Genomic DNA, 10939 nt, shown 5'->3' with positions numbered 1-10939 from the left:
CGCGGCGCTCCCTCGGAGGGGCTGAGGAGGCCGAGAGCCGGGCGGCCCCCGCCTGCTGCGCGAACCCCCCGCGGGCTGCAGGGGAGGCAGGGCCTGGTGGTTCTGCCCCTCCTTGGCACCCTTCAGGCTGCGAGCGCTTTGTCTCGCTTCAGCCCGGTTCACCCACGCGGGGCGGCCCCTGGCGCGTCGCCGGTCAATGCCGACCGCAGCACAGAGCTGGGGTGGGTATCTGAGAGAGCGCTGCTCTGGCCCGGAAGCGCCGCGACTTCTCGAGCAACAAGACAGCATTTTTGGTTTTCTTGCCATTTCTTGCTACTGTTCTCTGGCGGAACCTCACGGTAAGGGACGTCTCCACAGACCACGGGTGCCATTCTGCGCTCCGTCATGTAAGTTCACAAATGCACTGCAAGGTCACCTCTAAACACTGTTTTAGTAGAGGCTCCTCCCTACAATTTAAATTGAACGGTTTCACTGAAAAAAACAAGATACTTATTGGCTAGATAAGTTTTATGCAACTATAATAAATGACATTTATTAGAGAAATGGAGAGCGAGCATTTTTGGGGCATGAGGAAGAGTCTAGCTTGCTCTCCAAGAAGGGATCCAAGGAAAAGAGTTCAATTTTATAATGCATGTAATCCTTTTGGATAAGAAGCGACAGAACACACAACCCCCCGCTCCCAAGTCTCCAGTTTATAGCAGCACCACTTGTCAAAGCGTTATTGGGCCTGAAAGGCAGTCTGCTCGATTACAGTATCCTGGAGCCCAATTTTCTCTTACACTTTCAGATACAATCCTGGTCACTGTCAGATTCCTTTTTGGTGATGGAAGGACTTCATTAGTTTCCTGCTTAGGCTTGGTCCAAAGGTTAATTACTTTGGAAAGTCAGGAGGAAAATTACTTGGCACCCGTGAGTTATCTTAAGCTGCAAGCACTGCTTCAGCTAGATCAGTTATTGTCATCTCTCTTGTTCTGTTCTTTTCTAGGCTAAACTTATTTTTTCCCCTGATCTTCTCCATAGCCCCTGTTTTCCAGGTTTCCATCTGGGCCCTTCCCAGTGTTCTTGCTGAGGCCTTGGGAACGCTGATCCATGGCAGAATTACTTCTGTTCAACACTCCTTTCACCTATATCCCCATATAATACTTGGTTTGTAGAAGTGTACCATCAACGCCTGTTCATTCAGTCACCCGCCGTACTTCCCTCAGCCTTCTCACCTTGCTGCCTACTCTAGCTCGTCACTGCCCTGCCCAGGCTGTCACAGCTCGTGCCTCCTACTTCCAGCAAGGTGCACCCAGCTCCCTTCATCATGCTCCTCCAATTTGTCCTGGTCAAATTCTGATCATTGCCTCTGAAGTGCTTGCAGTCCTTCTTAGCTGGTATTTTTGGACCGTGCATTCTCCATCGCGTTATCCAGGTAGAGCAGAGCAGTTCAGCACCATGTAGTCACTGAGCTGAAAATACCACCCTTTACATATGAAAATGCCATGCCTTTACAGAGCACAGTGCCACTCCTGTGATTGGGTCCCTGTTGGGCCAGAGGCCGCTGAGAGACAACTGTGTTAATAATGCAGTTCATTCCTCCGTGAGCTCTTCTTACGCTGGGTCTTCCTAGTCCTTGTTTGCCTGGTTCGATGGAAGAGATAAGCAATGCATCTTGCAGTTTCTCCAGGCACAGAAGTGTGAAGGCTGGAACTAACGCCAAACCTCAGCTCTGAAGCGTGTTGCAACAGCAGCAAGTCTTTCAAAGTGTCGCCTTTTGGATGAAGAAGTGCAGATCAGCTTGAGGCGGCTCCAAGGGTCTGAGACAGGAGATCCAAAACTTTGTGAAAGAACAGGCTTTATCTCAGGGACAGGCTCGATCCGTGAATAAACAAGCTCAACACAGACACCAGCCTGCCCAGCTCTTCAGTAGAAAGCGCACTGCTCTGCGTTTTCCCAAAGAGACACATTTCAGGTAAATAAGCATGAAGAAGTACAAATGCTGTTTGGCTTTAGCAGCTGGTCAGCGTTGCTCTGCAGAGAGCAGAATGGCTACGCTGAGAGCACACTTGTTGACATGCTCGCAATGAGTTGCAGGCAGGCGTCGAGTAAAACCACAAGGAAGGAATTCACAGGATTCTGCTCCGAGAAAGTAGACAGCCCACGGCCGAGATGGAGTCCCATTGTTAGAGGAGTGGTTCATTACAAGAACTGCGAGACCCGTGCTCTTCCCTGGCTCCGGAATACACTTCACTATTAGAAGAAGCCTGTCTGCAGATGGCTGAGGCGTGCAAGGACCGTTTGTTCCTGTCTTTTGCAACTGCTTTTGCTACAGAAAGGAGATCTCAGTCTTCAAAATGCTTCTCTAGCATTAAGTTTACTGAGCATCAATAATAGTTAAAAGAAGCAGAACAACCTCATTGTCAGAGATGGCCTGTTGCCGAGCAAGGAGGGCTGGGTCTGCTCCCGGTGCAAGCAGCAACGCTGAAGCTGTTCCCAGCAGATGGCACAAGCGCTTGAGCAGCCTCAATTGCTGCTCTCGACAGCGAGGTACCTGCCCTCAGGTGTCCAGTTTCCTGCACAAGAAAAGTGAGCCTGAGATTTGTAGCAAAATATTGTATTTAAATTGATAAACTTTCATTCAGAAATAACATCCTGATGAGTTGGTCAGCTTTTGTAATTTTTTTCGGTCATTTTTGTTGACAGCAATAGGTCTCGGATGATGTGGATACCAGAAGCAAACAGTTGGTGGCACTGTGTGATCGCTGTCCTTGTCCAGTGTCTCCCTGGCTACCCAGCAGCCTTTCTCCGAATGAGAAGGGAAGGTTTTACACTTTCATGCTGTAGGAAAAGCACAAAATGTAATGATTACCCACTAAGTCTACTTTATTTCTTGATTCTTCTGTTACTCATTTCCTCTATCTTCTGCTCTGTATATGAGAGCCTCCAACCTGGGTGTTTCAGTTGCTCTGGAGCTGATCTCATAGATCACTAAAATAATGTATTAGGTGATGGCCCCCAAATGGAATTAGCATAGTGGTTTATGACAGCTATGGTGGCTGCCTTGCTGGACCCGGTGGCTGGATGTCCAGCAGAAGTCTGGTCCGTATATTAAGTATTTCATCATTTGTCAGTGCTGGTTGTGGGGCGGCTTTGAACTGTAGATGGTGGAGATTAAGAAAGAAGCTTATAAGGAAGCAGCATGGAACACAAAAAAGGAAAACAATCAGGATTTTTTTCATGAATATTTCTGCAATAGGAGATAAAAAAAGTCCCAAGGGAAGAATTTCTACACTTCATGTCTGTCTTGTATTTTCTCTGTACATAAACTGCTTGTGACATTACAGACAGCTGTGATGAAGTTAAAACTAGAATTATGTTAGTTAGAATTAAATTTACAACCAAACTGTGATCAAGGATAAACATAGGATAGAATTAATATTAGCATTAGTATTGACTTTAATTAAAGCAACTTTTAAAGCAAGGAGTGACAGGTTTTCCTCATGGTCCCTGCCAGCTAAAAGCTGGACTAAATAATATGCTGTTTGGGCATCTTTCAGTTCTTCCTTCTGCCCAAGGAATGTAGGTGGTTTAGTACAGTTTTTCTATTAAATGCAATTTGGACTGAAGTCAAACAGCTATTTCAATCTGAAGGTGTTTAAAGGTCTGAAGGTGACTTTAGAGAACACAGTAAAGAACATAATTGCAAAGCAACAAAGCAACATGTAAGAAGTAACTGTGAGAGCATGAAAATATAAATGACCTAAATAGTATAAAATAGTATGATGGGAAATATGGGTAGAACAAATGTCTTGGATGGGATAGGAATTCAGCTCAGGAATGCAATTTTGGCAGTAGTGTCCCAAACAGAGAATGCTATTTCTGGGGAAATGCACTGAACTCTGGGTCATGAATTAAACTCAGGTAATTTATGTTCAGCTCGTAAATAGTGGCAGTGCACAAAACAAGCAGAAATGGAACAGAATATATTGCTGTAAATTTTGTAGCCATAGAGTTGTCGTGTACGTCTGATGCCAGGTAATGCCTGAAGAAAATTCAAGCCAAGGAACACAGAACAAGCCCTTCAACGCTGCCAACTCAGCGACTTTAAGGAAATCCAGTTTCAAAGCAGCATGTTAAGGGAGGTTTGAAGAGGTAACTTCTCAAGCCCTGATCTTTATTTATTAGCTGTTTCTGACAAGCCCTAAAGAAAGGCAAATGTCTTGATATTTTGAAATTGCACGGCAAGCGATCATTTTATAGGAAACTCTGATCTTTTGGAAATACCAATACTATTCCATTTCCCGATTTCTCATTCTTTTTCTCTCTTGGTATTTAATACCAGTCTGCTGTGCAGATCTTCCAAGCCAGTGTCAGTTCCAAGGCTTGGCTGCCTGGGGCTCGCAGAGCTCCAGCTTCCTCACAACCAGCTTTCTTCCAGGTGCCTTTGAAGTGTGATTTCTGCTAGAAAAGTAGCTATGGGAGAAATAAACCCCCATGCTGTAATCAGAGATAGGTCTGTTAAAATGTTGGTAATATTGCACTCCTCAGCAGGTGCAGGTAAGCTGGACTTCTTCATGGGGAGATGCAGCCAAAGGAGAAACCTCCATTTGGCAGGAGGATGGATCCCTTTGGGGTTTGATGAGTTCAGCTTAGACAAGGCTGGGCCCCTTATGGCAAACAGGGGAGAAACCTCTCCCCAGTACTCGGAGTGGCAGAGCTCCTTCTTTGGTATAAAGCACAGGGGAGCCTGGCATGACGTTTTCTCTGAATGTCTCTGGGGAAAGGCAGCTCCTCGCACAGCAGTATGTATCTGTTTCAGGCCATACTTCAAAGTTGAGCCTGGGTTTTTGGTGTTTGCTTTGCTTCTTTTAAATAGGAACTGTCTGAAGGCCTAAAAATCTGAAGCTTAAAGAACTATACAGGGTGCCTAGAGCTCTGAAAAGTTTCTTTATAATTAGAATAAATGCATGAAATATTTAGCCTTCATCCTGTGCAAACCCTGACTTCTAAAAAAGAATTTACAGCATAGGGTGGAGTTTTATTTGCTCCTAAATAGGACAAGAACTTCCCTCCTTCCATTTCTGCCCCAAATGTCAAATTCCAGTGTGCAATGAATCAATTACAGAAGAGGTGACCATTCCTCTGCCTGCCTGTGCAAATGACTCTCAGAAACTTCACTTCTCTTGGGGAAGTCAGGGTGAGAGCTCTGAAGTAGCACGTCTCCAACTGGATTTCTGTTCTTTATTCTGGTTTGTGGTTCAAGGTGTCTTTTTCTTAATCAGCACCTACAACCAGACCATTAATAGTTTAACAGTCCACAGCTTCCAAGGCAGTGCTTACCAGCGGTCAGAGCTGGAAAATAATTCATAGGATGGTGTAGGTCTGATAAAAGGATTAATAAATCACAGCGCTGAGAGCTGTGAGTTCAGTTTTGTCTGACAGTGGCATTGAGGATTATTTCGTATATTCAGTGCTCTTAATTGCTTTTTCTCCCCAGAAGTTCTGTGTGCAGCTCTGGGATAGGCTTTCTAGGCTTTCCCAAACAAACTGAACTAGATTTCTTCCAATTTCTATTTAAGCTCTGGTCCTTACAGCAGACTCTTGTATTTCAGGTGTACCGACTGGACTGATAAACACAGAAGGTATGGGGTGACACCTTCTCTCACTTCCATCATGGCCAAAGTAGAATATTTTTGCAGAATAAAACTGCGAACAATTCCAACCTAGCTCTGCTATTCCACTTTTCTTGGAATTGCTCCGTCTGTTTCTCTGAAAATGAAGGTCTGTTTCTACTCCTGCCACCTGCTATTTCCATATGAAAGAGCTGTTTGGTTATAACGAAGGTACCATTTCTCCCAAGGGCAAACTAAGGACATTTCATCACGTTGATCTTCCTGAAATTTCAGTAACCAAATTCAATATGTTACTAGATTTGATCTACTTTTGCACAAAGCCTTTCAGGGAAATCTCAGGTTCTGTCTGTGGGTATTTACAAAACAATATGTCATCTCTCTGCTGCACTGTAAGACAGTCTGATCTGGCAAAGCAAGAAAGAGAAACCAAACCCAAGATTCACTTCAGCTTTGAGTTTTATGTAGTGACAAGCATTTGGAAACCAGAGTATGATTTCCAAGCACAGGCCATATTTTTATCCCAGGCACAAGTGAAGAACACTGTGACCAGAAAGTTTCTTCACGGCGACCTCTTGGTGCAAGCAACGGCGGACAGCTGGGGTGGCCTGAGGTTTGTCTTCTGTGCAAGTCAGCTTTTTGCAGATCCACTTGTGCTTTCTAAGAACAATTTAAACTGCCCTTTGACTCCAGGAGAAACTCTCCAAATGAGTCATCTTTGACACCCACCTTTTCATGAACCACTTAACACCATGAGCACTGTTCTCCCAACATGGGAGTATGGGTTAGTCCCACTTTCCAGGAGGAGAGCAAGAAAAAAAGTCAGTGGGGCTGATCATCACAGAATCCCAGAATAGCAGGGGTTGGAAGGGACCTCCGGAGATCATCGAGTCCAACTCACCTGCTAAAGCAGGGTCACCCAGAGCAGGTTGCACAGGACATTGTTCAGGAGGGCTTTGAATATCTCAAGAGAAGGAGACTCCACTACTCCCCTGGGCAGCCTGTTCCAGGGCTCGGTCACCCTCAAAGTAAAGAAGTTCTTCCTCACGTTCAACTGGAACCTCTTATGCTTCATTTTGTGCCCATTGCCCCTTGTCCTGTCGCTGGGCACCACTGAGAAGAGTCTGGCTCCGTCCTCGTGACATCCACCCTTGAGATATTCATACGCGTTGATGAGATCCCCTCTCAGTCTTCTCTTCTTCAGGGTAAACAATCCCAGCTCCCTCAGCCTTTCCTCATAGGGGAGATGCTCCAGTCCCCCTATCATCTTTGTTGCCCTCCTCTGCACTCTCTCTAGGAGTTCATCATGGGCCACCTGAGTTTCCTCGGCAGGATTCCTAAGTGAGAATCAGGGAAAACTGATCCTCTTCTTAGCATTTGTATAGATAAAAAAAGATTATAACCCATCAGAGAGTGTACTCTGGAGAACACAGGACAGCCAGGAGTTTAATATGCTGTTAGTCTGGTGTTGGGGGCCTAGAGGCACTGCAGGAGATACCCAGCTGGCTGCCTACACAGTCTTCAGTACAGGTCAGAGCTGGTGGGTCTGCTGTGGATCATCTGCTGGACTTTCAGTGATGCCTCAGGTCACATTTCAGAGCAGTGCTGATACAAAGATGAAATCAGAAAAGATTGCCACAGTTACATACCTCCTTCCAGCGCTGTGTCATTTCTCCTGGTAGCCTGGCATTCCCATGGGATGAGATATACCCTTTCCTCTGCCCAGGGTTAATAGGTATCATTGGGGTGAAAAGGAATAGGCCACACTCTTGCTGCACTGAAGGCTGAAGAGAAGACATAGCTGAATTTTTGCTCAAATTCCCAGAAAGCCACCAACTGTCACCAGATCTCTGGCCAAGATGCTACAGCTGGTCTGAGACTTTCCAGGTTCAGAAAAACAAACTAGGAGTGTTGCTTCTTTTTTGCCTCTTCTAGGTTCTTGCCTAAGGTGAATCCTGTAGGAATAAAGATTGGGGCCCATAACAGCCGGAGGCTTTCTTGAAAATCCCAGCGGAGACTTCCTTATTCATAATAAAGATCTGTCTGGTTCTGCAAAACATCTTTATTTCAGGCCTGATTCATTTATCAAATACTCACAGATCAGCCAAAGGCCAGGACAATATATGGGAACGTGTTAATGCATTTGCCCTTGGATTGCCAAAACATTATCTAATTATCTGTGTTGATGCCAGCTGCCTTGGAACACAAAAAGCCCTTAATAAAGAAGCAACTGTGGTAAAGAAATGATGAAACAAAAATAGCAGAAGATGGCTCCCCAAGCTGGGTGAGTTTGCGATGCAAAGGGGTAACAAAACCATCATAAACGCATACCTAAACATTTTGCAAACATAAATGTATCAAGGAATGAAGTCATCTGTAGTTGTAGCTCCAGGAACCGAGACAGAGTGTGTCTTTTTGTTTTAAATCAGTTTTCTGCCAGATTTCTTGCAGGAAGCATTGCACAATCGCTGTGAGCCCTGGAACTGCAAGTGCTACCAGCCACTAGATGTCCCAGAGCTGCGCTCAAACCTGCAACCATCAGCTGCAGACAGAGGAAAGGCAAGCTCGGCAGTGCAGGAGAGAGAATATCTTTTAGCAGACTAACCCATCTAGCTGGAAAACTGAGATGAGCTCTGGAGCACATATGCCCTTCTTTAGGCCTTGGGGTCGTAGTGGTATTGTAGCTGTGAGGGTGCGAGGAAATAAGGAATCTGGACAGATGGATCTGAAGAAGGACTTCTACATCCTAAAGTTGCTTCATTTATTATTGCCTTAAACCAGGGTACAGCAACACTACTACCACAACAGGAAAGCAAAGTGAGATGGGAAAGCCAACATTTCAGCATTTATAAGCTTCTCAGGGTAACAATAGTTAGAAGTATAGAAGTTAGAAACAGAAGTATTTCTGCTCTTGCCAAGCTAAGTGTAACCATTTGATGTGCATGTGGAGGGTCACATAAAGGTGCAGTGTTAAGTTGCTTTCCTTTTCCTGTTCCTCATTTGTGGTTTAGTGGCTTTGCTCAGCAAGCTGCAATGATGCAAGTTTCTAGACATGCATGCACTGTTTTGTGCCCACTGTTTTTCCCTTCATTTAATTGCTTTGCCATAATGTTCAGAAGGTTTTGTGATTCTGCATGCAACCCAGGAGAAAGTTGTGAACAGCTCACTAGGAGGAAAGAAACAGAAAATGGCTCAAGCGTGGCTCGTGGTCCTTCCACACAAAAGTGTTTTAGAAACAAACACCTTTCCAATGCCCCAGTACCCACAAGGCCTCCCTCAGCCCACGTTTAACCTCCTATACACTCCTGTTCTTCTTCAGCTCTTCTCCTCTGAACAATCTTTATGATGACCAATGCCTTGAGATCACACCTCTGCTTGTACGAAGCCTTCTGCTACGCTGGAATATTGTGTTAGGGTTGCCATATTTCTCGGCTCAGTTTTTTCCTGCAAATGGGCTATGCCGTTGCATAGTACATCTGGTACAACCCAAGCAAAATGGTTTTGCTTGACATGCACAGCGTGTCAGGTCCTTCCTTTTGGGGATCTGCCGGACAGGCTGCACATCTACCTTGGGATTGCTCTGAATGTACCCCTAACACAAGGCTGGGATTTTGAGGTGCTCAGAAACCCTGCAAAATTGCACATAGTCATCTTCACCGACTGTGGGAAGAAATCTGTGTGGAAAAGCGAATTTGTCTGGGGAAACTCAAAAGGAGCCTCAAAATCCCACTGCTCCACTTCCTGCTCTAAGCACACTCCTACACATAAATGCTCTTGATTTTTTTCTGATTATTAGGGGAACCAGGAAGACTGTGGCCCTGAATCTGCCTCTTCCCTGGATCTTCTGGACTCACTTGCCACTCAGTTGCTATTTCTTCCCTGTCAGAGCAGTAATTCAATAACACATACCAGGAACCAGCCAACACGTCCAATAAGGGAGCAAAAGCGATTTAATGTGATTCATGATCAGTCACAACTAAGCAACAAAGCTAATTTTTTGGCATTCATTCCTGGGAGTAACGATTCAAGAAAAAAACATATTCGTGATTAGATTTGAAGAAAGTAAAGGAGTCTGCAACCTACTCACAGGCAGAAAGGAAGGCAAATTAACGCAGGACATCATTTTTTGTAAGCTACCTGCTGCACTGCTGGATGAGGAGGGAGAAAGGGTCATGGCCCAGCATCGTGGTGCTGCCACCTGCCTCCTCCAAACCATTTCTGTCAGAAGGTATAAAAAATTTCAGGAGACAAGGCTGGATGTGGTAGAATAAGATTGTTGAATTACTCTGATCTCTTGCTTCCTTCCCCTTGAATACATCAGTTACTAAGCAGGGTGGGATAGAAATGGGTGTCTAAAGGGGGTTTGGAGGCAGGAAGGTTGCATGGGGGCATCTGCTCTCGGTTCTGGTGCAGAATGGGTGGTATCATTTGTGCTCGGCAGGTCCTGAGGATGAATGAGAGAGGACTAATGAGAACATCAGGAAGAAACCATGTATTAATGCTTCCCTCTGTAGGAAAATCCATCACGTCTTTCTCCCGTTCCTTCTACCTTACTTACAACTCAGCGACACTGGGTGACATTTTTTAGCTTAGTCATTTTATCAAGCCTGTGAGATAAATCACTGCCCAGTGAGGGAAATGAGCTCAGCAACATTTATAACAGTGTGGGGTCTCATGAAATCTTAATTTAATGACCTTTGAGTAAGAATAGAGGCAAATCTACGCCACTGTCAGGGGACCATATCCTGTCCCGCCTGGGAAATGGACTTAATCAAATCCTGTCATTTGCATCTCTGACTGCTCTGAGCCTGTACTGCAAATGGGTCCAGGCCTCAAATATGCCTCTCATTTAGTCTAATTAACGTGCACAGAGAGCTCATTTCTGCAGCCAAAGCCACAGACGGAGGGATAAAACCTTTTTCCCAGGGTGCAGGCAGTGCTGGTGAAAGAGCCGTCAGTAGTCAGGACTACCGGGCACAGGCTTTTAGCTGGATGCTCTAATGCCATCTAAAAGCAGGCAAGGAGAGGAGCAGGACAGGCTCCTGTTGCAGCACTAACGAACTACCTTCACCCCAAAGAGCTGTCATTTTGCACCTCAGTCCCAGAGAAACCCCATGGTAGGCAGAAAGGCAGCCAAGCCTCCATCTACGCATGGTGTGACAGCCCCTCACAGCGCCTAGGAACCTCCTGTGGGCATGTATAACACTACAGTTGGTGGCATTAATACAGACAATCATTTTAATATATTGGGACAACGTCCTGGGAACTGCACCCCAAAAGCCCAGCGATGGCAAGTTCACACTGCAGCTGCACAGGTCTTCTAACCA

The sequence above is a fragment of the Egretta garzetta genome, unplaced genomic scaffold (genome assembly GCF_000687185.1).
Source record: "Egretta garzetta isolate BGI_Z169 unplaced genomic scaffold, ASM68718v1 scaffold214, whole genome shotgun sequence".
NCBI lineage: Eukaryota > Metazoa > Chordata > Aves > Pelecaniformes > Ardeidae > Egretta > Egretta garzetta.
Note: the sequence above shows the minus strand (reverse complement) of the source record.